General features: G+C 49.3%; 1 protein-coding gene across 11 annotated transcripts in view; it reads left to right on the forward strand.

The window, feature by feature from the left end:
* DMD (dystrophin) overlaps positions 1–27,297 on the forward strand; it is a 2,172,325-nt gene that overhangs the window by 696,389 nt on the left and 1,448,639 nt on the right. The window contains exon 1 of one of the 11 annotated variants that reach the window (XM_019486284.2): positions 25,339–25,428. The exons of the other annotated variants lie outside the window; for them this stretch is intronic. The gene's annotated coding sequence lies outside the window, so the exon portion shown is untranslated. Of the gene's footprint in view, positions 1–25,338; positions 25,429–27,297 lie in introns of those variants that run through there. 11 annotated transcript variants of the gene reach the window in all.

Here is a 27,297-nt window from a genome sequence, read left to right on the forward strand (position 1 = left end):
ACAGAAAGAAACGAACAATCGCGTGGAGTTTGCTAGGCTCCACACAGACAGAACTCTGGATGTCCAGGACAAGCACACCTCAAAACTTGTTGATACGTCTTATGAAAGGTTACCGCTCGAAGACGGGAAGAGGTGGGCGGTGGATCAGGCCGCCAAACTCCTCTGAATAACACACAGGGTTTCTATTACCCTGCCGCGTACCCAGAGTCCCCACGAGATGGATGTGGAGTCCTCTTCGGCTTGGGCGGAAACCGCTCAAGCCTCTTATACGGCTAGCAGGCCAATCGCTAGCTGCTACGTGGGAATAATTTAGAACTAGCCAATAGCGGGGAACAAATTTGCATTTGAAGAGCGGGAACTCTTTGCACCCTGCATTTCTGTGCTGCAAAGAAAATGCACCCTGCAAAGACAGCTGCAAAGTGGCGGGAACTCTCTCCTTTGCACGCGGGTTCTCTGTGCAGCAAAACTCCACCGTGCAATGAAGTTGTAATCCCACGGGGATAATTCTAGTGCTGAAGCACACACACACAAAATCAGACCTTTGGATCATGACACCGAATAGCTGTGCCCAGGGAGTCATAGGCAGCCTCCCAATCATATTTTCCAGCAAGACGTGGCAGGCGAGAATAAGAGGGTGCTTTGGGCCGGACTTGACACGGAGCAAGGGACCTCGAGGAGATCACGGCCCTCCTGAAGGACCCCGCCGTGACAGTGTCAATAAATTTTCTGTCCTCTCCTATTTAAAAGTGCTGCCCAGCGTAGAACTGTTCCCAGGGTAAAAATGTGTGTGTGTGACAGGGGGAAGGCACGAGGCTAGTCACCAAGTTGGCATGTCCACCTGTCTAGGGAAGTCTGCCTTGTCTTGTGTGCCACATCTTGATGTATAGAAGAGGATGTAATTATGCAGGAGACTGCCCATTTTATGCCCTGATGCCAAGGGTGTCATACATAGCTCCAAACCTCCCCTTATACCATGTTCCATGCCTTGCAGATGGTATCCAAAGTGCACACTCTGCCTCAGGCATCCTCAGCTGCGCCTGGGCCTCCTGGCCTCTCACTTAGGCCTCCAACTTGTGCCCCTTTCATTGCGGCCTCCACTTATGTTATCAAACTCTTGGGGCTGGCCTGTGTACAGTCCTTCAGATCACACAGATCTTAGTCTGTACATTCCTATGTAGCCCTTCAGGCCTGCCTATGCGAACCATCATGCGCAGCCCTATAGGCCACCCCTGCGACCCTACTCTGTGCGACCTACAATGCTTTCTCTGACCCCTTACTGGGGCCACTATTCCATCCCCTTACTAGGACCCCTATTTTGCTCCCTCACTGGGACCACTACTCAGTCCCCCTTCACTGGGGCCACAGGGTCTTACAACCCATGGGACTCAGGTGTCTCTAATTGTGCCTGGACCCTTCCTGTCCCTACTGCCAGGTTATCCAACAGGTTGTGGAGGCTGAGACTATAAGACGCCCCATACTCACCTTTCACAAGGGAGGCAACTGGTGTGGCAGCCACAGGCAGCCCCACCACACCATCCTACACTAGCAGGGTGTAGGTTTAGGTCATGCCTCAGGAACCTCCACCATCCCCATAGTTCTGTCCTCTACCTCCAAGATGTTACATGATCAGCAGCTCCAGGTGGGCAATGTTCCCCCTCTGGCTGCTTGCAGCAACTCCTGGCTCCACTGCTCAGGGCCTACTCTTATCACTAGCAGCTGTGCCCTCTTCCCAATCAGGCAAACTCCTACTGGCCATATGACTCCTGATTGGAAGTGCAGTCACTTGCAGGCTGCTCTGCTGTCTGTTGTAGCCCTTAAAGTGGCAGGCACCAAAGGTGCCCTGCCAAAGTGAGTTAAAGGCAATAGGAGTTAGAACTGGTGTTGTGTGTGGCCAAGTGGCATGAGGCCATGTTGGCTGGCTTCCTTGGCCCTCCCTCCCTTGGGGATGGTATTTCCTGCCTTGAGCAGAGTGCTGGATTAGATGACTTTGTGAAGTCCCTTCCACCTGTTCTTTCCTATAATATAGATACTCAATTATAACTAATTGTGGATTAGATCCTAGATAATTCCATGCTTTTGGGGCTGTGCAAAGCTTCGATCCCTGATTCAATTCAGCAGAGATTCAGCCTGATTTGGTGGCTGAATCTCAAAATCCTAATTGAATCAAATTGGAACCCTTTGAATCAATTCAGAGAGATTCAGAAAGATTTGGTGATTCAGACATAAACACAGCTTTAAAAGTTTTTTCTACATATCTCATGGTACCAGGTAACTTGTGAATGCTGAAATACTGGAGCAGATGGAGCATCCCACAGGTGTGTGGGGGACTCCACAGTGTGCTCAGCAGCAGACCTGGAAGTGGACCAGAAGCACTTTTGGTCCACTTCTGGGTCTTCTGGGGAGTGCGCAGGGGTGCACGTCTGTTTTCTCCTGGCTTGGTGACTGGTGCCTCCTGGGTCTTGGGAGGCACCTGGGTTCCCCCCATGCCAGTCACAGAGCCAGGGAGACCTGGGGGGGTGAGGTGCCCAGTGCGTTCCTGAGCAGACCTGGAAGTGGACCAGAAGTGCTCTGGTCCCCTTCCAGGTTTGTTGTTGAGCACACGGGGGGCCCCACTGCACTTTTGTGGGATATTCCATCCACCCCAGTATCACAGCATTCATGAGCTGTGCCTGGTACTTTGATGTATGTAGAAAAAAACATTTAAAGCTGTGTCTATGGTTGAATCGCTAATTCTCTGAATCAGCATTGAATCTTCAGATTCGGATTCAGCTAAATCGAATCAGGGACAGTGATCTGAATCAACTACTTGAATCACTGTCCCCGATTCAAGCTGAATCCGAATCCAAATATGGCCCATTTCTCACACCCCTAATGCTTTTTCTTGTTTAGCTGTTAGCCCATGAGAACTCTTAAATACGACTCCAGAATAACAAAAAGGATAAGGATACACTAGCAGGATAACAAAAACATTGTTTTTTAGATATATAGGGAGTAAAAGGAAGGCTCAGGGTGGAATAGGACCCCTACTAGATGGGCATAAGCAATTGATGACAGGCAGGGGGGGACAAGGCTGAACTCCTCAATGAGTTCTTTGCCTCTGTGTTCCTGAACGAGGGGCAAGACAAGTCTCTTACTGGGATTGTAGAGAGGCAGCAGCAGGGCACCAGACTACCAAGCGTAGACCCTGAGATGGTGCAGAAGCACTTGGAGGAACTGGATGCGTTTAAGTCAGCAGGCCCAGATGAGCTTCATCCCAGGGTACTGAAGGCACTGGCTGACGTCATTGCACAGCCACTGGTGGGAATATTTGAACACTCATGGCGCATGGGCCAGGTCCCGGAGGACTGGAAGAGGGCCAATGTGGTCTCCATTTTCAAGAAGGGGAGGAAGGAGGACCCAGGCAACTATAGGCCAGTCAGTCTCACCTCCATCCTAGGCAAAGTCTTTGAAAAAATTATCAAGGCTCACATTTGCGAGAGCCCGGCAGGAAAAATTATGCTGAGGGGAAACCAGCACGGGTTCGTAGCAGGTAGATCATGCCTGACTAATCTAATCTCTTTTTATGACCAGGTTACAAAACACCTGGACGCAGGAGTAGGGGTAGACGTCGTTTACTTAGACTTTAGGAAGGCCTTCGATACGGTATCCCACCCCATACTGGTGAACAAGTTAAGAGGCTGTGACTTGGATGACTGCATGGTCCGGTGGGTGGCGAATTGGCTAGAGGGTCATACCCAGAGAGTCGTAGTGGATGGGTCAGTATTGACCTGCAAGGGTGTGGGCAGTGGGGTTCTGCAGGGCTCGGTCCTTGGACCGATACTCTTCAATGTCTTCATCAGCGACTTGGACGAGGGAGTGAAGTGTACTCTGTCCAAGTTTGCGGATGACACAAAACAGTGGGGAGAGGTGGACACACCAGAGGGCAGGGAACAACTACAAGCAGACTTGGACAGGTTGGACATATGGGCACAAAACAACAGAATGCAATTCAACAAGGAGAAATGCAAAGTGCTGCACCTAGGGAGGAAAAATGTCCAGCATACCTACTGCCTAGGAAATGACCTGCTTGGTGGCATGGAAGCGGAAAGGGATCTCGGAGTCCTAGTGGACTCCAAGATGAACATGAGTCGTCAGTGTGACAAAGTCATCAGAAAAGCTAATGGCACTTTATCGTGCATCAGCAGATGCATGATGAACAGAACCAAGGAGGTGATACTTCCCCTCTATCGGGCGCTGGTCAGACCGCAGTTGGAATACTGCGTGCAATTTTGGGCGCCGCACTTCAAGAGGGATGTGGATAACCTGGAGAGGGTCCAGAGAAGGGCCACACATACGGTTAAGGGCTTGCAGACCAAGCCCTATGAGGAGAGACTGGGGCACCTGGACCTCTTCAGCCTCCGCAAGAGAAGTCTGAGAGGCAACCTTGTGGCTGCCTATAAGTTCATCATGGGGGCACAGAAGGGAATTGGTGAGGCTTTACTCACCAAGGCGCCCCTGGGGGTTACAAGAAATAATGGCCGCAAGCTAGCAGAGAGCAGATTTAGATTGGACATTAGGAAGAACCTTCTTCACAGTTAGAGTGGCCGAAGTCTGGAATGGGCTCCCAAGGGAGGTGGTGCTCTTCCCTACCCTGGGGGTATTCAAAAGGAGGTTAGATAGGCATCTAGCTGGGGTCATCTAAACCCAGCACTCTTTCCTGCCTATGCAGGGGGTAGGACTCGATGATCTATTGAGGTCCCTTCCAACCCTAACATCTATGAATCTATGAATGTAGGAGCATTATTAGGAGTTTCTCTTTAGTTATAGGAATCTCTCAGGATTTCTTCTTTGGAGTTATGGTCTGACCTGGTGGAAGCAGAGCAGGCTTCATAATTTCTGGTTTCATGCAGAGGTAAAATATGGCCATACTCGTGATCTTGCCTGCCAGAGAATCTTTTGAGGTCTGTCAATTATGAGGCCTCAGTTTCTTGTTTGGAAGATAAGATAAACGCTCATAAAAAATGGGCCTGTGACAAATTCTTCAAGGGGACTTCGGAAGATTTTCTTTCCCCTTAGCCCTTTCCAGTGGGGATTTCTGGAAAAGAAAGTGATCTGACTCAATACTGGGAAGTTCCCCTGAGAGTCAGTCTACTATATTTTACCTTTCTTAATTTCATTACATTACTCTTCTGAATTCTGTGTACTATAGATTTTTAGTATTTTTAAATTTTTCAGTGCTTGAATTAACTCAACATTGTATGCCATATTTTAATCATTGCTCCACTCTATGGCACAGAACAATACATACATTTAAAAATCAAATTGGCTTACTTGCAATTATAGCACATTGTCAGCTCACATATAAACTTCTCCTTGTCATTATTCATTCTCTGTTCTGACACTATTTATGAAATAATGTCTCCATAAATATTTCAGGCCATTTGTCCAGGTTGAAATCTATGTTGTTTCCTACCTATATCTTTAATTTCCTTTAATTATCTATATATTCTCTCTCCTTATTGCAATTTATTGTGTTGCCTGATTTAGTATTCCAGGCAAAGTTAATAGTGCTAGATATATTTATTGTCTTCCTTTCCAAGTAATTAATGATGATGCTTAGAATACTGTACACACTCCTTGCCCCTTAATGCCAGGAAAAAATGAAAAATTATAGTGAACCAAGAGGAGAGCAACAAAAAGGCATGGGGTTGACTGATATATTATATGAGATTAAAATGAATTAAATAAGAATAGCTTGGTCAAAAGCATAAAAGGGAGACAGGTTTATAATAAACTCGTAGGAGATGAAATAAAAGACAAGTCAATATATAACAAGCTTTCAGCTCTCCATCAAACCTCCATATAATACACAGAGCTCTTACGTTACCTGATAATATGTAATTCTTGCAGATTGTGGGCTGTTGATAGATGCCAGTGAAAACCATATAACAAGCAGATATTGATGTCCATTTGATTATATCTTTCCTTACAAGGTTCTAAAATAAATAATTTCCAATTATTTTAAATATAAAAGCTAAACAAAAATATGTAATTAAAAGTCTCTTTAAAGTTGAATAAGGAGGTCTCTTTCACCACAACTAATGAACTTAAAACATCTCTCCAGTTAAAGATAGACTCCTCCAAAATTATCCTGATAATCATCCCTAAAATAATCATCCCTAAGAATTTAGAGAATGTTCATTCAGATGTCTTTATCCCCATAATACCATATTTACTTGCCTAGAAAATGAGGGTTTCCCTATCACTTAACATGGTGGAGGGAGAGCCCTCACCATACAAAAAAATCAAGCACACGGCAGCTGGGTGGAGGAGAGGGGGAAAGCTTCTGTGGCTGGAGCTGGAGCCAGAGCTGCAGCTGCTGCCTGCTCCCTCCCCACACAATGCCACTGCATGGAAGCCCCTCCTCCCCTGCAGTCCCCCAGTCTCCCGCCCTGTGCCGCTTCTTCCTCCCTCCCCCTCTACCACATTCCTCCTTACATTTGCTCTGTGTTGTAAGACTGTCCTTGCTGCAGCCTTGAGCATGGATTCCATGCTCCAGCCCAGTCCCATAACAGCAGTACCAGCCCCATGCTGTTGCTATGGGGCCAGGTTAGAGCCATGCTTTGTGCCTCGGGCTACAGCAGGGACAGAACATGTGGCATGGAGGAATGGTACAAAGGGGAGCGGGGTAGAGAGGGGTGGAAGCAGTGAGACAAGGATCTAAGGCTTCAAGGGGAAAAGAGTTGTTGTAGTGGAAGAGAGGGGAAGCAGGTGTCAGGGCAGTCTGAGCCTGTAGGGGGTGAGGGGCAGCAGGAACAATGGAAGGGTAAGTTGAAGGGGGACAGGTGTCAGGGGGCAAGCTGCCTGTCTCCTTACTGCCCTCCTCATCACCTCTCTCCTCACCACCTGCAGTGTGCAGAGTGGGGAGGGGGGGGAGGAATGGGGTGAATTTAAGAAGATCCTTCAATAATTAGATTCCATACCTGAAAAATTATGTTTAAAATTATAATTTTTCCTTGTATAGAATCTAACAATGGGGTTGCCTTATCTTCAGAGTCATCTTGTATTTGGGTAAATATGGTAATATATGGGTAAATAAATAAATATTTATTTATATAATATAAAGGTGTGTGTATATATATATTAATTTATTTAATAAAAGCTAGTTCCTACATACAAAATAAAACAAATGGGAGCACATTAAAAATGACAAGTAAAAGTGGGCTATTACAATCTATAATTTCTTAACCTTTTTGAGAATGTTGGAAGTAAATAATTGTAATATATAAAGTAGTGCAAAGAAGTATAGAAGATAATCTCTTGTAAGGTAACAGTTTTCATTACTAATAAGTGGTCTATTACTATTAAGTATGGGAGGACACCTTAATACTCAGGAGAGACTCTACTGTGGCTCATATATTATTGATTGTCACTTCTTTAATTGTTACGATGACATCAGGAATATTTGAAGATTTGTTTATGCTGTCCATAGATAGGTTGGGGTGGTCTGTTTTTTTCCAAATGTGTCATTGCCCTTAATATGGTCAAGATTCTATGCTTGATGGATGTTTTAAAGAAAACATTTCTAATAATAAGACTATTAACTAAGATTTTTTTGCCTCATCTTAATAATTTGAAACAACAGAGTTTTATTTTATTTGAAATATGGGACAGGAGTGATTTTTTTAGAATCTGGCAGATAATCAATTAGCTAGATTTACTGCCTTGGAAATACATTCTAGATTTGAAATGGAATAGAAGGAAAGATATTCTATGCACTGAATGTAACAAATACTACTGTGGGTGCATTTTATTTTTAGGAGCACTACTTTTCCAGAAGAGTGCTGCTTTAAAGAAACACGGGCCCCCTCTACACGTTACATTTATGCCACAATCAAAGTGCTAATCAAACCATAAATTGTAACCCTGATATATGTTCAAGTCAATTTATGGCACAATATAGCAAATAAACCATAACATTATTCCATATGTAATGCGTAACATGGCTTGTTTGTATCATGCCTTAAACCTAACATGTGGCATGTTGGAGATGACCCAGGAGAGATTCCAACACCCAGATGAGCATTGGGATGCTGTAAGTGCACACCCCTGCATGTCTGGACATGGCCCAGTTTTTATTATATCTAGTTTAAAAGAAAAAAAACAACAAACATCTGTTTAGAGAATAGATATTAGGAAGCCCCCTCTAATGGATGTATAACAGGTATAACAGCAATATAGGAGGTATAACAGCACTTCTTACATATAGGTCAAATATGGGTAGTATTGGAGCAGAATGAGGATCTAGAGCAACATATGGTTTATTTTGGCCATGCTTCACTTACTCATTGAGGACCAAAGGTATTTTGTGTGAGAGAATGAGCCAATGAGTAAATATATAACTTCAAAGGGTTGATAGTAAATGAATATCTAAGGAAAGTATGTAATGTTATGAGTTGCACATAACTCCCTTTTTTGGAATATGCTGAGACTATTCTGTTGCAGTCTTGGCCTCTTTCATTTAGAATTCTGCTAAACTTTCAGGAAGGCTATGTTTCACTGATAAAAATGGTAGTTGAACTAAGGAACATTTACTAGACAGTAAAACAAGTTGTTTATTCACTCCTTTTTAGGGTCCAGAAAAGCAATAATCACTTCATCCACCTATCCAGCAATCTGCCGGTCCCCAGTGGAGGATTGGGGTTGCAATAGCCATTCTCCACTGACAGCTATAAACTGCATTTACCGGCACTGAGGGTGGATAATATTATACATACACACACCTTCCCATATGTATACTTATATATCTATATCTTATATATATACCTTCCCATATACCTAACATACAGGGACATGTCCCACTGGTGGGACCCAAAGGTCATGTAGGTGAGACTTCAACTCATTGCCCAATTGAAAAAAATCAAAGTTGTTTGCACTTCAAATAGATGAATCAACAGATTTCTCAAACAGTGCAATTTTGATAGGATTTGTTTGATATGTTAATGAAGATTGTCGCAGGGCACCTCGGTGCTCTGCTCCTGGAGAGGAGAAACTGCCAGGGAGAGAGCCCTGGCAGTGCCTAATGATCACAGCTGCAAGTTGCTGGGGCAACTATTCAGAAGCAGCTGGCCAGAAGGAGGCAGGGCCTGGCCTTTGTAAAGCCCAGGGCTGAAGCCAGGCTGGCAGTTCTTTGCCAGCAGCCTGGGAGGCAGGAGCTCTGGGAGTGAGGATGTGGAAAGGAGCCTAGCAGCAAGTACCATGGTCATATGGAGCAATGTTGTTATGACCATAGGGCTTCGGGTTTGAGTTACAGCCAGACGGCTTGAGCTTGCATTTGTGTTACAGCCTAGGGGCTTGTGGTTTTGCTTTGACGTTGTGATATTACACCTGGAGGCTTGGGTGAGGCTGTAGGGGTTGGAGGAGGCCTCAATCATAGGGACCCCATAGGGGTGGGGTGCTCTAGCGCCAGGAGGGCACAGTGTCCTCATCGGGGACTCACAGGGGAGTGTGAGACCCCGGCACCAGTGAGGGCGCGCTTGGCCCTGAGATTTACAGGGCAGAGTTGTGGGCTCAGTTGAGCTCAGAGAGGAGTGTTGACCTCAATCATAGGGACCCCAGAGAGTGTGGGGTGCCCTAGCGCCAAGAGGGCACATTAATTTCACAGCGCCAGTGAAGGCGCAGCTTGCACGCCAGCGCGGGAGCAACTGGTGGCGAGGAGCGCAGCCAGTGGGTCGCGGGCGCAACCAGTAGGTTGCAGACAGGGGGACATAGACCCCGGATTGCGTGCAGGGTACATAGACCCCAGCCCCAGAGCGAGGGGCGATTTCATTGAGAAGCCCAGGGTGGGCACGACGAGCCCCGAAGAGGGGGAGCGCCATAGTTCATTATTGAGGAGCCCCGTGGGGGCACGACGAGCCCCAAAGAGGGGGAGCGCCATACTGAGGAGCCCTAGAGAGAGGGGCAATTACTGAGGAACCCGAGACGGGCATAGCGAGCCCGGCCGCAGGCTAATGCGGCAACACCCCTCAGACCGAGGCAGGGCGCTGCGGTTGCCCCCGAGAAGACAGGGAGTAGCAGCGTGGTGAGCCGGGGTCAGAGAGGGTATCCATGTGGTTGGCCAGGGAAGGGTCGAGGCCCTCTAGGGAGTCCCTGAGCGGGACCGCACCATCAGGGGAGGCCCAGCGGGAGGCTGGGCACGAGAGAGAGCCCAGAGTGGGCTACACTATAGAGGAGGCCCGGGAAGCGGGCGTGCAGACTTAACAACGTCTATTACATCTGCGAGGCTTGGGGCGTGGTATTAGGGGCTGGTAGGAGCCACGCATAGCCCATAAGGCTGAGGTGCTTGAGTAGCACCCATCGTACGGGGCAACCCACGAGGGGTCCAGGAGCTTACGTGCCCAAGGAAACACAAGGCAGCCTCCCTATTACATATTCCAGCAAGACGTGGCGGGCGAGAATGGAGGGTGCCCTCGGGCCGAAGTAGCACGGTGAGAGGGCCTCAAGGAGATCATGGCCCTCCGCGAGGACCCCGCCGTGACAAAGATGAAGTGCTTGAGGATGTTTTTATGGTTTGGAATACGCCTACACAAAGAACAGGTTCAGAGATATTCTGCGTTATTGATGAATATTTTTCAAAGAATGGCCTGGATTGGAAATGCATTGTTGGTCTTTGTACTGATGGTGCTGCTGCAACAACAGGCATGCATTCCAGAGTTGCTGCAAGAATTTGCAAAGTTGCAAATGCTCATTTGCAAGTTATACACTGTATGATCCATCACAAAATGCTTTCAAGTAAAGAAATGATCCCTGAACTGTCTGATGTGTTGCCTGATTGTATAAAAGTAGTAAATCTTATTAAAGCCAATGCACTGAACAGCTGAATCTTCAAAGTACTTTGTGTGGAGCTGGGTGCTGAACATGTAAACCTTTTGCTGCATACTGAAGTGAGATGGTTGTCATATGGTGAGGTATTGTTCCGAGTCTTCGAAATGAGATTAAAAATTAAAAATTTCCTATGTCCTTAAAATTTTCCATTAATGATTATATAATACTAACATGCATGTAAATATAAAAATGCAAATCTTTGAAAAATTGGGGTTTTGCTTTTACCATGATGGGACCAGGGTTTTTTGACAAAATGGTTGGTAGGACATAAGGTGCAAAATGTTGAGAACTGCTGAAATAGAGGTTTGGGGAAGAGAAGAGTTATGTATATATGAACTCAGTGGTCTGCCTCCCTTGAAACAGCTTTTGCAAACTCCAGTTAAGTGGACTGCTGAGCTTTATAGATATCTGGACTTCTTTAATTGTAGAATATTTTTTCCTAGTGTGATAGAAGTAGGGATATGAAACACATAACCAGTAATTATCTGGAGTCCTATTTCCGTTAAGTGCATGTAGGGAAAATATTTCTGCTTGCATACCTCACTGAGAAATACTTAAAAGCATCACTCACTGTCAGAAAAGACTAGCAAGTATGAAATAAAGGTGATGGCAATACTGAACAAATACCATGGGCAGGTTTCTAAAATCAAGCTTGGGAAGGAAATGGTTGCTTTGCTCATGATGCAGGCATTTCTTTTTACAACTTTTGCATTGACAAATTCTCATGTCTTTGTCTTTTAGAGCTATGGTTTGAAATGTAACAGATTTTCATAATGATGTAAGGCAGTGGTTCTCAAACATTTTAGATTCAAGGCACCCACCCCTTGTTGTACTTAAGGCACCTGTTGGAATATCCAGTTCTTATCTGTCACTCATTTCTTGACTATGGAAACATAATAGAGCAACACTTCTGTTGCAAAGAACTCAGAATATTTTTAATGCTGTGGATTCCTATTTTAACTATCTGGGTTTCTTTTGTGAATCATGTATATGTATCTGCCTATCTAATATTGTGTGGCACCCTTAAGAAGATTTTATGGTGCCATAGTTGAGAAATTCACTGCTATATGGGTATGTGTTTTCATAGATTCATAGATGTTAGGGTCGGAAGGGACCTCAATAGATCATCAAGTCCGACCCCCTGCATAAGCAGGAAAGAGTGCTGGGTCTAAATGACCCCAGCTAGATACTCGTCTAACCTCCTCTTGAAGACCCCCAGGGTAGGGGAGAGCACCACCTCCCTTGGGAGCCCGTTCCAGACCTTGGCCACTCGAACTGTGAAGAAGTTCTTCCTAATGTCCAGTCTAAATCTGCTCTCTGCTAGCTTGTGGCCATTGTTTCTTGTAACCCCCGGGGGAGCCTTGGTGAATAAATCCTCACCAATTCCCTTCTGTGCCCCCGTGATGAACTTATAGGCAGCCACAAGGTCGCCTCTCAACCTTCTCTTGCGTAGGCTGAAAAGGTCCAGTTTCACTAGTCTCTCCTCGTAGGGCTTGGTCTGCAGGCCCTTGACCATACAAGTTGCCCTTCGCTGTACCCTCTCCAGGTTATCCGCATCCTTCTTGAAGTGCGGCGCCCAGAATTGCACGCAGTACTCCAACTGCGGTCTGACCAACGCCCTATAGAGGGGAAGTGTCACCTCCCTGGACCTATTTGTCATGCATCTGCTGATGCACGATAAAGTGCCATTGGCTTTTCTGATGGCTTCGTCACACTGCTGGCTCATGTTCATCTTGGAGTCCACTAGGACTCCAAGATCCCTTTCCACCTCTGTGCCACCCAGCAGGTCATTCCCTAGGCTGTAGGTGTGCTGGACATTTTTCCTCCCTAGGTGCAGCACTTTGCATTTCTCCTTGTTAAACTGCATCCTGTTGTTTTCTGCCCACTTGTCCAACCTGTCCAGGTCTGCCTGCAGCTGTTCCCTGCCCTCCGGCGTGTCCACTTCTCCCCATAGCTTTGTGTCATCTGCAAACTTGGACAGAGTACATTTCACTCCCACGTCCAAGTCGCTGATGAAGACATTAAAGAGTATCGGTCCAAGGACCGAACCCTGCGGGACCCCACTGCCCACACCCTTCCAGGTCAAGACCGACCCATCTACCACGACTCTTTGGGTGCGACCCTCTAGCCAATTTGCCACCCACCGGACTGTGCAGTCATCCACATCACAGCCTCTTAATTTGTTCACCAGTAAGGGGTGGGATACCGTATCGAAGGCCTTCCTGAAGTCCAGGTATACGACATCCACCCCTCCTCCTGTGTCCAGGCGTTTCGTAACCTGGTCATAGAAAGAGACTAGGTTGGTCAGGCACGATCTGCCTGCCACAAACCCATGCTGGTTTCCCCTCAGCATAATTTGTCCTGCTGGGCTCTCACAATGTGAGCCTTGATAATTTTTTCAAATACTTTACCAAGGATGGAGGTGAGACTGACCGGCCTATAGTTGCCCGGATCCTCCTTCCTCCCCTTTTTGAAAATGGGGACCACGTTAGCCCTTTTCCAGTCCTCCGGGACTTGGCCTGTGCACCACGAGCATTCGAATATTCCCGCCAGTGGCTCTGCAATGACGTCGGCCAGTGCCTTCAGCACCCTCGGATGGAGCCCATCCGGGCCTGCCGACTTAAAGGCATCCAGTTCTTCCAAGTGACTCTGCACCACCTCAGGATCTACGCATGGAAGTCTGGCGCCTTGCTGCTGCCTCTCTACAACCCTAGTGAGAGACTTGTCATGCCCCTCGCTTAGGAACACTGAGGCAAAGAACTCGTTGAGGAGTTCAGCCTTGTCCCCCCTATCTGTCACCAATTGCTTCTGCCCATTTAGCAGGGGTCCTATTCCTCCCTGGGCCTTCCTTTTACTCCCTATATATCTAAAAAACAATTTCTTGTTGTCCTTTACTTGGGTTGCCATCCTCAGCTCCATGGTAGCTTTGGCCCGCCTAACTGCCTCCCTACAAGCACGAGCAGAGGAGGTATATTCATCTTTAGTGATCTCACCCTGTTTCCACTTTTTATGTGCTCCCCTTTTGGCCCTTAGGCTGCCCTGGATTTCTCTGGTCAGCCATGGAAGCCTCCTGGCCCCTTTCCCTCTTTTGCCTCGCTCGGAGATCGTCTTGCTTTGTGCCCAAAGGATCGTTTCCTTTAGGCACAGCCACCCTTCTTGGGCTCCCATCCCTTCAAAACTCCTACTCTGCAGTGCTTCCTTGACTAATCGCCTGAGTGCAATGAGATCAGCTTTCCTAAAGTCTAGCACTTTCACCCTACTAGTTACCTTACCCACTCGCCGTCTTATGTTGAATTCTATCATAAGGTGATCACTGTCTCCCAGATAGCTACCGATCTGGAGGTCCCCTATCATGTCATCTCCCGTTGCCAATACCAGATCCAGTATGGCATTCCCCCTAGTGGGACCATACACCTCCTGTGTCAGGTGGAGGTCCTGTACACAAGTTAGAAACCTGCGTGAGCAATGGGACCTTGCTGTCTGCGTCTCCCAGCAGATGTCTGGGTAGTTTAGGTCCCCCATGACTACCACCTCTTTAGCTTTTATGGTCTCTGAGATTTGCCTCAGGAGCCCCGCATCTATTTCTTCCCCTTGGTGTGGGGGTCTGTAACAGACCCCTACCACCAAATCCCTTTCTCCTTGCCCCCCATGTAGCCTAACCCACAATCCCTCTACTTCCTCAGCCTCGGATTCTGTCTTGATGAGGGTTGATGTGTATTGCTCACTGACATAAAGTGCAACCCCCCCCCCCTTTCTTCCCCGACCTCTCCTTTCTGTACAATCTATAGCCCTCATTATGTACCGCCCAGTCATGGGATGAATCCCACCAGGTCTCTGTTAGCCCCACTAAGTCATAGGTGTTTAGTGCAAGCAGGAGCGCTAGTTCATCCTGCTTGTTCCCCATGCTCCTAGCATTAGTATATAGGCACTTGAGCCCTGCGACTGGCGCCTTTGCTGCCCCCCCGCTCCCAATCCCATGGGGCCCATTGTTTCTTACCTCCTTGTTCCTTACCTGTTCTGTTGTGCTGGCCTCCCCATGGCTTTCAGGTTCCCAATGTTCTCCTTCTTCAGGCTGGGCTGTCCTTGTGGGTGCCACATGGTTTGGTGGTCCACAGCTTCCCCTGCCCTCGTACTCCCCTCCCCCCAACGAGCCTAGTTTAAAGCCCGCCGGAGGAGATCCGCCAACCTAGATGAAAACACACGCTTACCTTTGGGGGACAGGTGCAACTCCTGAAAAGTTGCCCGTAGTAGGTTAGACTACATGCTTCCAAAAATCTCAGTTCACACATGCTTAGTAGAGCCTCGTAAGAGCTTTGCAAATAAGGGCCAGTAGTGTTACCAGATTTGCCCATTACTTTGGGGTGTGCTTGTTTATTAGGGATAGTTTCTAGGGTCTTGGTAATTCTGTCAGTGTGCTGCTTGTGTTACTATACGGAGCTGTCTCTCTCCCTTCTGCAAGCCCTCACCCCCAGTGGAGCTATCTTGCAGGACTCAGTCTCAATGGGGCTGGGTTTCTCCAGTCACCAAATCAGTCATACACACAAACACACACAAATTAACGTGACATGCCTGACCCAGCCGGGTTGATCAGCATGGACAGGCTGACACCCTCATATGCCAAGAATCAGTTCATCAGAGCAACAATAAACAGCAGTCAGACACAAGCATACAGGTAAACAGAATCCCTCTGAATCCGGCTGGGTGTCCAGCTGACACCCTCATGGGCCAGCGTTCAGTTCATAAGGGCACGTCTGAGTCAAACTGGGTCAATCAGCCTGTACAAGCTGATCCCCTTATGTGTTTCAAACTCAGCACATCCCAGTCTTTGGCCTCTGGATGAGCAGACCCCACAGTATTTTTGGGCTTCACAGGGATCTTTAGCTTAGGTAAAAGAAGCGTTGCTGCAGAGCACAGAAGGAAAGAGAAGCAGAGAAGGAAAAATATACCCAATTACTACCAGTTTGACTATAAAAGTTATTTATTGCTAAGCATATGAAATATATAATGGTACTAGTAGTAATAGACATGCAAAAGAAAAACAAACATGTACAATTACAGTACTACCCTGGTTTCACTAAGTATTTGGGGAAACTTAGCTCAAGCTTAACTAATACAGTTCAGGTTCAGAAATTTATGCCTAGAGTGAAAAGAGAGAGCGAGCGCTGGGATCTCACCAGTCCAAGGTACTTGGGCTGCAAAGCTGACAGGCACAGTCCTTGAAGGGAGACGATCTGTTCTTCCAGTGTCCCAAGAACAACAGGGGATGGTGTCAGCACAGGAGTTTTTCTTCTTTCTTTTTTTCCTTGCTTCCTTCCTTCTGCTTTGGATGCTTCGGACCAGGCTCGCTTGGAGCTGAGTGGGGCGATCCCGAGCGTAAGACTCCCCAGCTTCCTATATCTTTTCTTTCTTCACTCCCACCTGTCTAAAGGTCTCTAGCCTCTGTTTATTTCGCTTTCTGACTCTTTTCTTGCTTTTTTTGCAGCTTTTTCCCCCACTTTTCTCTCCTCTCTCTTCCCTCCCCCTCTGCTTCCGGTTTCTTTGTCTGTGAGACGCTTCTCGCAGCCTTCTCTTTTACTGTCTCTTTCCCTTTCTTTCTCTCTTTTCTGTCTGCTTGTTACGGGCAGTTACCTTTTCCATTAGCCTGCCTTCCAGAGGTGCTCTTAATTACCCCTCCATCCCCCCCTCACCCCTTAGTTTTCCTTTTCTTTTTTCTTTTCACTGTTTTAACCCCCCCCCCCTCCTTCCCCTGCCGCTTTTTTCCCCCTTCACCCTCCTCCCCCTTTGTGGGGAGGTCTCTTATCATTTGCTGCTTGAGGGGTGCATTTTTCTTCCCCCCCCCCTCTTATTTTGCTCTATCCACACTTTTCTTTCACCCCCCAAATCCCTCCCTCCCTTTCAGTGGCTTATCTTCACTTTCTGTTTTGGCCGCATTCCCGGGAGCTTGGCCTTGAGCTCCTGTGTTTAAGTTTTCTTTTCGTTCCCTTAGTTTTTTTGCTTTGTAGTTAACCCTGTCCTAGTGAGGAATGGCTGCTCCTACACCTGGCAGCTGGCATGAAGATGTCTCTCGGGACCTCCCACTGACTCATGGCTTAAGGGTTCATACCCCTCTCCATGTGGGGCTCGAGGTTTGCATGGAGGCTCTAGCTGTGCTCCTGGGATGGCGTACCATCCACTATGCGGGTCGTGTGAACACGGTCCCGATGATTTATTTGAGCACGCCTACCTTGGTTGATAGGGTGTGTGTGGAGGGCCTAGACATTGCGGACATCCACTACCCTGTCATGCCCCTAGAGACTCGGGCAGTGAGGGTGGTGATCTCTAACATCCCACCACACGTTTCTGATCGGGAGCTGGCCAGGGGACTCAAGGCCTATGGAGTTCCTACAAGTCCTTTTCGCCGGCTGCCGATGGGAAGCAAGGATCCTCAGCGGAAGCACGTCCTGTCTTTTTGGAGGCAGGTCTTTATGCTCCTCAAGGAGGGCCCCCCGTCTCTACCTCACTCCCTGAGCCTCACGCTCGAGGGTCAGAGGTATATTATCTATTTGTCTGTGGGAGAGACTAAGTGTTTCAAGTGCGTTGGCTCCTCCCACCTGGCTACTCAGTGCCCTCAGGGCAAGGCGGCCGGACCATCGCCACCTGTGGCAGTGCCGAGAGACGGCGCGTCGACTTCTGGGGCACGCGGCAGGCCCAGGGAGGCAGGGAGCTCTTCCTCCCAGCCTCCTTCCACCCCTATTCCATCTCAGGGGACTGGAGGCTCTGGTGTGAAACCATCGTCCAGTGGAGAGGCTGGTGCTACTACCCAGGCACCACCGCCACCTCCCCTATCTGTGGCGCCCCCTGCCCTCAGTGCGGGAGCCCCACCAGGTGGGGGGGCGGGGCGGTCTGGCCCATCCCCAGCACAGGGGCACCTGCCCACTACCACCAAGAAGAAGAGGGAGGACAAGGAGAGGAAGATGAAGGGGGCCTCTCAGGACGCCCCATCCCTGTCACGACCCTCCTCGGCCAGTGCCGAGGGACCCCCGACTGGAGAACCTGGCCCCACTCTGGCTGCCATACCACCCACCCCGTTGGATGTATCCATCGGCGGGGCAGACTTGGCAGGGGGGGAGGGGGCTTCAGGGGTCCCTCTCCCCTCACCTGTCCCCCAGCCTCCGGAGTCGGGCGGCAGCGGGGATGGTGGCGAATGCCTCTCTTCTAGTGGCCTGGCCTCGGGGGTGGCAGGAGAGTCTGCTACCCCCTTGGTCATGCCCCAGCCTGGAGGATCAGATGGAGAAGTTGGCAAGATGGAGGTCCAGTTCACTGAGTCTCGCAAGAGGCATTGTGAGCGGGATGGCCTCTCTCCCCTCAAGAAGACAGGGAATGCCCTCGTGGAGCTGGTCCTTGCCTCGGACGACGAGAGGCGGCTGATGTGCCTAGACATCGAGGGTGTTGACGCTGCAGTTGCGGGCGAGCTCCCGCTGGGGGTGCGGACTTGCCGCTGTTCCTTAGGCAACATCAACCCCAAGCTCGCAGAGCCCCCCTGGGTCCCTCCTGACTATGAGGACTCCTGTCCTTGTTGAAGTTAACTAAGGGGCAGAAGAACGTAGTGGGACGCATCACTCAGTGGTGCGCAGACCCCAAAGTGTTTGTTAAGGCTGCCAGGGCAGCTGCCAAGCTCATGCAGCAGGATCTGGGCACATGCCAGATGGCCTACCGTTTGGAGAAGCTTGCCCAGAGGGTGAGAGTTGAGTGGGACCTGGGCAGGTCCCTCGACTAGAGTAGGGCACAGTAGGCCTTCCTTGACCTGTCTGTACTGCCTTGCTCTGCTCTTGGGTGCTCGCTCTTCCACCCGTACTTTGCTTTGCTCTTCCTCTCCCACACCCACATCCATGGCAGCCACAACCATTGGCACCTTCAACATCAATGGCTGTCGAGACTCGGTGAAGCGCGAAGCCATCCTGGAGCTCCTGCGACAGAAGAGGTTGGCCGTCGCCTTCCTTCAAGAGACACACTCTGACAGATTCAACCAGGTGGCCTGGTGGGCTGCATGGCGAGGACAGGTGTTCCTGAGCCATGGCACCAACCTCAGCGCTGGGGTCGCGACTCTCTTATCACCGCAGCTGCAGCTTGATGCGGCGGTGCCGCGGGAGGTCGTCACCGGCCGCCTGCTGACCGTCCGTGTCACCCTCGCACAACACCACCTGCTGCTCGTCAATGTCTATGTGCCCTCCGATGGCCAGGAGAGGGTCATTTTCTTTGAGACCTTGACTGCCCTCCTGCGTGACGCTAGTGAGGATGATGACCTGCTCCTCCTCGGTGGGGATTTCAACTGTACCACTGCCCCGTGCCTCGACCGCACAGGGCCTGAGCCCCACCTGCCCTCTGCTTGCAAGCTGCAATCTGCCCTGGAGGGGGCAGACCTCGTGGACGTCTGGCGAGCCCTGCATCCTGATGCGCGCCAGTACACCTGGGCCAGGATGGGTGCCGGTGGTCTCACCATGGCTCGCCTCGACCGCCTTTATGTCACCAGGCACCACGTGCCACTCCTGCGCAGCAGCCGCATCGCTCCCTCGGGTCTGTCAGATCATGGCCTAGCCTTCAGTGAACTGAGCCTGCCGGGGAGAGCCTGTGCACGGGCACTTTATTGGTGTTTCAATGTCAGCCTGCTTCAGGACTCCTATTTCCGGGACTGCTTTGCCCACTTTTGGCGGAGGTGGGAGGCTGCGAAACCGAGCCACTCCTCCTGGACGCTGTGGTGGGACGTGGGCAAGGTACAGATCCGAGCCTTTTGCCAGCAGTACACCCAGCTGGCCGCGAACAAGACGCGCTGACGTATCCAGGAGTTGGAGGAGGATGTGGCGGAGCTCGAGGCTGCTCTGCTGGCCGCTGGCAGCGATGCAGCACTGAGCAAGAGCCTCTGGTTCCGCAGGAAATGTCTGTGCGAATTGGCTAAGAGCGCGGCCCGCTGTGCGAGGATCCACGCCCGCTGCCAGGAGCTGGTGGAAACTGATGCCCCGACCCGCTGCTTTTTCAATCTGGAGCGGCGGAGGGCAGCGAGCAAAGTCTTGGATCATCTCAAGACTCCTGAGGGCCGGGTAATTACAGAGCCGGGTGAAATATGCGAACATGCTGTCGCCTTCTATCGTGACCTGTTTGCGGCCGAGCCGTTGTGCCCTGAGGCCATGCGGGAACTCCACGAGGGCCTACCATGTCTCGATGCCCTGGAGGCCGGAGAGCTTGAGCAGGACTTGTCCCTGGAAGAGCTGGCGGCCGCCACAGCTGGCCTCGCCTCCGGCAAAGCCCCGGGCCTCAATGGGTTGCCTGCCGAGTTTTACAAGACCTTCTGGCCTCTCCTCAGCCCCAGCCTCCTGCGTGTTTTCCAGGAGAGCCTCGCCGACAAGATCTTGCCGATCAGCTGCCGCCGAGAGGTGCTGACCCTGCTGCCCAAGAAGGGAGACCTCGGCTACATTAAGAACTGGTGGCCGGTCTCCCTGCTGTGTGTGGACTATAAGATTCTGGCCAAAGCGCTGGCCACCCGCCTCCGCGCAGTCGTGGCCTCTCTCACCAGGCCAGAGCAGAGCTACTACGTGCCGGGCAGGACCATTCAAGACAACCTGTTTCTGCTGCGTGACCTACTCACGGCTAGCGAGCTCTTTGGCCTCGACATCGGCCTCATCTCTCTAGACCAGGAGAAGGCCTTTGACCGGGTGGGCCACGCCTATCTCTTCCGGACTCTGGAGGCCTTTGGTTTTGGGCCCCTCTTCACCGGGGGCCTCTAGGTCTTGTACCAAGACATTTCCAGCCTGCTCAAGGTGAACGGTGTGCTTTGTGCTCCATTCCCCGCACGCAGGGGCATTCGTCAGGGGTGTCCGCTTTCAGGCATGCTCTATGCCCTGGCCATCAAGCTGCTGCTACACGCACTGCGACACCGCCTGAGTGGTGTGGCCCTGCCATTGGCCACGGGCCCGTCCGCTGGCCCTCCTCTCAGGCTGTTGGCATATGCGGATGATGTCACCGTCTTCCTCAACACCCAGGAAGATGTGTGGACCCTGGCAGATTGCCAGCGTGCCTATGAGCGCGCCTCCTCCGCCCGCATCAACTAAGCCAAGAGCGATACTTTGCTGCTTGGTACATGGACTGGCACGCCCCCCCCCCCCCCTGGACTTGCCGGGGGGCCTCACATGGCGCTGCGAGGGCCTCAAGTTCTTGGGCGTGTTCCTGGGGCCACCGACCTTCATGGCGCGCAACTGGGACAACCTCGAGGAGAGGGTGGAGGCCCGCCTGCAGCGGTGGTGCTGGCGCCTGCCCAGCCTTTCCTACCGGGGGCACATCCTTGTCATCAACAACCTGGCGGCAGTGAGTTTGTGGCACCGGTGCGCCGTGCTCGACCCCCCCCACCGGATCTACTTGAGAGACTCCAGCACAACCTGGTAGACTTCTGGGATGGGCGCCACTGGCTCCCGCAAGCCGTCTTTCACCTTCCTGTCGCCAAGGGGGGCCAGGGTCTGGTTGACCTGGTGAGCAGGGTGGCGGCCTTCCGCCTGCAGGCCCTTCAGCGACTGCTTTACAGTGAGGAGCAGCTGCCATGGCAACAACTGGCGTGCCAGTTCCTGAAGAGGGTCGGCTCCTTTGGCTTTGGCTGGGAGTCTTTTTGTTGACACCCACACTCCTGAACTGGGTGGTGCTTCCAGCCTTTTATCGCAGTGTGGTACGAGCCTGGCAGGCCGCCTTCTGCCTCCAGCCTCAAGCCCAGACACTGTGTTTCTCGCAGCTGCTGAGGGAGCCTCTGGTGCACAACTCAGCCCTGTCGTGCTCCGTACTGAGCCTGGCCTCTGCCAGCCCCACAGCCACCCTCATCCTCCGCCTGCACCATCTCCTTGACCCCGCTCGGTCAGCCTGGATCTTGCCTGAGGCGCTGGCCGCACGGCTGGGCGTGCGCTCCGTCTGCACCATGGGTCATCTCCTGCGTGACATCCGCGCCGCCCTCCCGCTGGTGGCGGCGGCCACCTTGGACGAACATCTCTGGGCGTGCAGATCCTGCGGGCCACGGATGATGCGAGCAAGGCTTTCCCTTCGCTGCCGGTCACCCCGGCTGTGGCCATGGAGTTGGCTGTTGGGCCGGGCACTCTGTTGCGGCTCCCCATGCCTCCCGATAGTGACACGGGTTGTCCCTTTCCTTCTCTATCATGTAGAAGTTTGTATGCCTGGGTGGTTTGTGTCTGCCATGCTCAGGTGCTGGCAGGCCACCCCGATACACCGTGGCGACGGCGCCTGGGGCCACCAGCTTCCCCACCGGCCCACCCGGCGTGGCGCACATTGTATAAGCCGCCGACTGCCAAGAAGACTGGCGACCTGCAGTGGTGGTTGCTGCACAGCATCCTAGCCACTGGCACGTTTGCGTCCAACTTTGACCCAGCCGCTTTGACCGCCTGCCCCTTCTGCCCTGGGGGCGTGGAGGAGGATCTCTTTCATGCCTTCCTGGACTGTCCCCTCCTGCGGCTGCTCTTTGCCACCCTCAAGCCGCCACTGCGGGCGCTGGGCAGGAGCCTCTCAGAGACCACCTACGTATGCTCCTACCCGTACCGGGCGGCCGAGCGGGGCGCCATCTGCCTAGCCAACTTCTTGCTGGGCCAGGCCAAGATGGCCGTCCTCAAGAGCCGCCGTAACCGGCTTGCCGGCACCGGCTCAGACAATGCCCCGCGGCTCTTCAGCCTCCTAGTGCGGGCGCGCCTCTCGCTGGAGTTTGAGCACGCTGTGCTCCAGCGGGGGGTGCCCACCTTTGATGCACTCTGGGCCCTTGAGGGAGCGCTGTGCCACGTGGAGGACAGCCGTCTCAAACACGAGCTCTGATGTCTTGACCAGTCTGGGCGATCGGGCGGGCGCGGTGGCAGACTGTGGCTTCCGGCTTGTGCCGTGCCCTCACCAAGCTGCTTTTGTTTATTTTCTCGGGGTGAGAAGTTGAAGGTTTTTGTACGTGTACTATGGGACAGGGAAGGGTGGAATTGTTCGTTTCTCGAAGGCTATATATAGCATGTTAGACATGATGTGTATTACTGCAAAGGTGTTTGTCACGGTGTGATGTTCTGAATGTCCTGGAATGGTTTCTCTTTGGCGTGGTTTGATGGTTTTTTGCTTTCTGTACCTGATCTTTTGTGAAATAAAGTTGTTAAAAGTAAAAAAAAAAAAAAAAAAAAAAAAGTCTTTTCTTCCTTTCTTTCTCTCTTCCTTGAAGCACCCACACTTTTTACAGATTTTTATACCCTCAGTTCAGCTGCTTCGAAGCATCCTCAATTGTGTAAATCATTGTCTTTTCTATTGACAAGGGGTTATCTGGTTTGGAACATCTCAAGAAACTGATTGATAATCAGGAAACATATAAGATTAGAGAGTAACCAAATACTTGGGAGCCAGCTTGAAATTCCTGTGGATAGCAGATATACTGATGGGATATTCATGGTTTCTTCAGAAACAATAGATAGCTTGCAGCATCAGGATTTTGGATTTTTACTTGTTGTGAACAAGCCTCAGCTTAGTATGACTTTTCCAGATCTTACTATAGTCTTTTAACAGACTTAAGATAATTATTGGGGTGTTCATAACCTTTTGTGGAGAGGACTCCCACCAGTCGTCTCAGGAAAAGTATGACAACACCTGTGATTAGGGCTCCAATGGGCTGGACGCTGTGATGAACCCTTAACCATTGTTCAAATGTTGCCCATACCCCCTCTGACTCGGTCTCTTGCCTCAGCATTCCCTAACCCAACAACCGAGTTTTAGTCAATCAAGTTTAAATAGGCCTCCCATAGTGGGACCGGGGAATGTACAGCCCGAGATGCCTATTAAACTTAGAGGTGTGTGTGTGTGTCTGGGGGGGGAAAAGTCCTTAGTAAATCCAGATTAGAACTGGTCTGATAAATGCTGAGCTGGGTGTGTGTGAACATGGGTTGATTAGCATTTGGAGCACAGATTCCCCATCATGCAGTGCTCCCCTGCTTCTCTGGTCCCAGGATTCACTGCAATCTCTGCTTCAGGCTTTCTGTTCTCCATCTCTCATGTTGGTCATCGGGTTCCATCTCGGATGCAAATGAGACCTAGGGCAGTTGTTTCACTCTTGTCACCCTTATCTGGAGGGTCTTAGGTGTGTCTCTCACTGCATCTTAATCAGTTTCATTTATGTAGAGAAGGGGAGGAAGGGGGAAATTCTTTGCGAGTCAGACAGACTGTATCCTGTGCCAGGTTTACCCAAGAACACAGAGCTGAGACATAACAGTAGAGTCCTAAATTGAAAGAAAGGCTTAGGTACCTGCAGTGAGACTTGCACCTATACCTGAATGTGATCCAGAATCAGGTGTGAGGAGCTCAGTCTGGAAGGTGTGTGTGTGTGTGTGTGTGTGTGTGTATATATATATATATACACACACACACACATACACACACACACACACACCTTCCCATATACCTAACGTACAGGGTTGAGCTCCACATGAAAGACTGTGGCAGTAGAATTAGGTAATAGATCATTTAAAAACAACAGTTAACGTGTGAGTAGAGATACCACAGAGATCAAGGACTGGAATGGTATCTTATAACAACTGCTGGCAAAGGGATAGAAAATGGGTCGACTGGACATGGAGACAAAAAATGGGATGTCAATAGACTGTTGTAAGATTTTTCTGTCTGCATGCACAGGGATTCAATCTAGGATGTTTGGGCAAGGCATGAAGGTTTTGCTGCCAGGACAAAGCCGGGTTTCCCTAGCTCAATAAGCAGAAGCTGCTGAGTTAAGTGAGCAACATGCATGTTGGCAGTGCTTCTCCATTCTAACTCAACATCCATAAATACTGCATTCTAACTGACTAATAAATAATGCTCATCTTGAAAAGGCTGCTCTGTATGATAATAAACATTTGCTGATACTATAGCTCCCAAGGGGGTAAGTGTCCAACAGAGTTCCAAATGATTTTGGACCTGCTGAAGAAATGGTGAGAAACGGATATGTTAAAGCCAGGAACCCCATTCTGCAGTTGCAGAGCCATAACATTTCCCCTTGAAAAAAGCTGAGGCATGGTACTAAAAAGGATACACTTGCAGCAAAGCTTTATAAAGGTCATGCACCTTGGATCTGTACCAGCTGAAAGGCAGTATGAAGATCAGAGGCATAACATGCCCTATGGATCTGTGATAATCACATACTATTTTCTCCATGCCTCATTGATCTAAATATTCTTTTAATCTAGACTTCTTTATGTAATTATTAAAGAGGAAACATTTGTTAGTGGTGGAATTGTAGTAAGTATACAAAAACAGCACTTTTCAAACATTCACTCTCTCTAACTTGAGGAGGCTTTTGCAATCTGATGTTAAATGGGGTGTGGAACAAACATATAGTGTAGGAAAGTTAATATGTGTTGACTTGTTACTTAGTAGTGGATGTGTATTGTAAGAGGATCTGTCTGTAATAGCACAGCAGGGTTTAAAGTATGCCCACTGAGCCTTTTCCAGCCTTCTCTATTCCCTGTATTCTAACAGTGTTTTTTCTGCTTGATTTTATTCTGTGACTATCTCCACTGTGTTCATCATATGAATGTAAGTGTATGTTATTTAAACCCTGTGTTTTAAAATGAAGTATTGCTCTATGTTACTGCAGAGCTGATGTTCTTTGTCCTAGAATTTGGTATTATATGGGTCTTAAGTACCTTTCCAAGAATAAAATGTTGGAGTGAGGTGGGGAATGGATAAAGGAAAGGAACTCTCTCAAGTGTACATTTTGCATATATTCCAGATGAGTTGTATATGTTTATAGAGTGGCTGAGGGCATAGAGCTGGTGGATAGAGGAGGATGAATTAAGTACATACTACCAAAAAAATCCCCAGACCTATATGACTAGATTTTGAAGGACAGACTACTCTACATCTGTGACATTCACACTGTAGCAGGAATTTTGTGCTTATATAGGTGAAACACTTCCTGAACAAACACTTTAATTCATTGGGCTGGAGCAGGCATTTCTTCTGCATTAGGAATTCACATCTTTCTTTTTTTTAACCTGGGTTTTCTAAACAGTGTAAAGATGACTCCCTCTGTTTGAAATCCCCTAGGTATCTGCCTTTGTCATAAATAGTCCTCAGATTATAATGTACTATAGGATTTTATTCTCTGCCCTTGTGCTTGTGGAATAGACCTACAAGGCTACTTGTGCCCTAGAACTACTAATCAGACTGTTTATTTTTTACAGCACAGGTTCTTTTTTGTGGGAAATTAATTCACTTCATTTTGGCATGAGATGATCCAGAAGGTGTCCTTGTCCTGTCTCCCAAAAGCTTGTATTTGCATCAGTAGCTGAGAAGGTTGAGGCAGCAGCTTTACAGCTATGAAAATTGGCAGGGCTAACGCTTCCAGTGAATGCACGCAGCACTTGTACAGTATTGAGTGGAAGGCTCTAGCAGAGTACTATATACTGTAGTTAGTTGTGGAGTTCTGTTGAAAAGCACGCTTAATAACTTTTAGGCTAAATTGCATGGTAATGATTTTTAAAATGTTCAGTATCCTTTGGGGGAAATATTTGTAACTAACTTATCTTTCATACATCAATATTTCAGATGCTATGGGAGAGAACATGAGTAAAAAAACATTGTTTAAAATAAATGGAATTTCAAAGTGAATCCTAAGTATATTACCTAAGTGGTTGTATACTAAACCTACTTTGAATCAGAATCTGAGGAGTGGTGGGAGATGTACCACTTCTTGACTTGACTCAGACATTTCTTAGAAGGGGTGGGGGAAGAAAGATATTATGTCCAGATTTTAATATTTTTGAATGATATACTGTGTTGCCATCGCTGCCTGGCCCTGTGCACTGGGATTGGGCATTGAATCCATTGTGCAGGCCTGGGGCTTCCCAAGTCTCTCCATAAAATTAATGGGGAAACCCATAAGGGAAACCAGACTCAAAGAACTTTTGTCTAGATTTGTTTTCACTATAGAATATAGTGTATGTTTGTGTGTTTTTGATCCTGTAAATTTATTTGTGAAATGTGGAAAATGATTGAAGGTTCTGCTTTGAAAAACAAACAAACAAAAAATAAACTAGATGTTGGTTATGGATTTAGGAACCAGATGTCTTGTTCTGGCCCCACCCTCAGACCAACCATGACCTTTCCATTCAATAATAGGCAAATTTATCGATGCACAGTGATAACAGGAAAGAAGCAATACAAACAATCAAGCAATTCTATATATCTGCCAAATCCTAGGGTTGTCATCAGAGTGCATTTGACCAGGACCCAATCTTCACTCAGGCTTTCTCTTAGGTATTAGATGTCAACATGTCAGCAGCCTGGAGATGAGATACTGAGCCCCCACTTCCCCTTCAGTGGGATGGATGAAATGGGCTGCTGGTGTGCCCTCTGTCCATGGTGGCCTTGGGGACCTTTCTGGAGCACTGGGACAGGGAT

This window comes from Alligator mississippiensis, chromosome 1, assembly GCF_030867095.1.
Source record: "Alligator mississippiensis isolate rAllMis1 chromosome 1, rAllMis1, whole genome shotgun sequence".
In the NCBI taxonomy this organism is placed as follows: domain Eukaryota; kingdom Metazoa; phylum Chordata; order Crocodylia; family Alligatoridae; genus Alligator; species Alligator mississippiensis.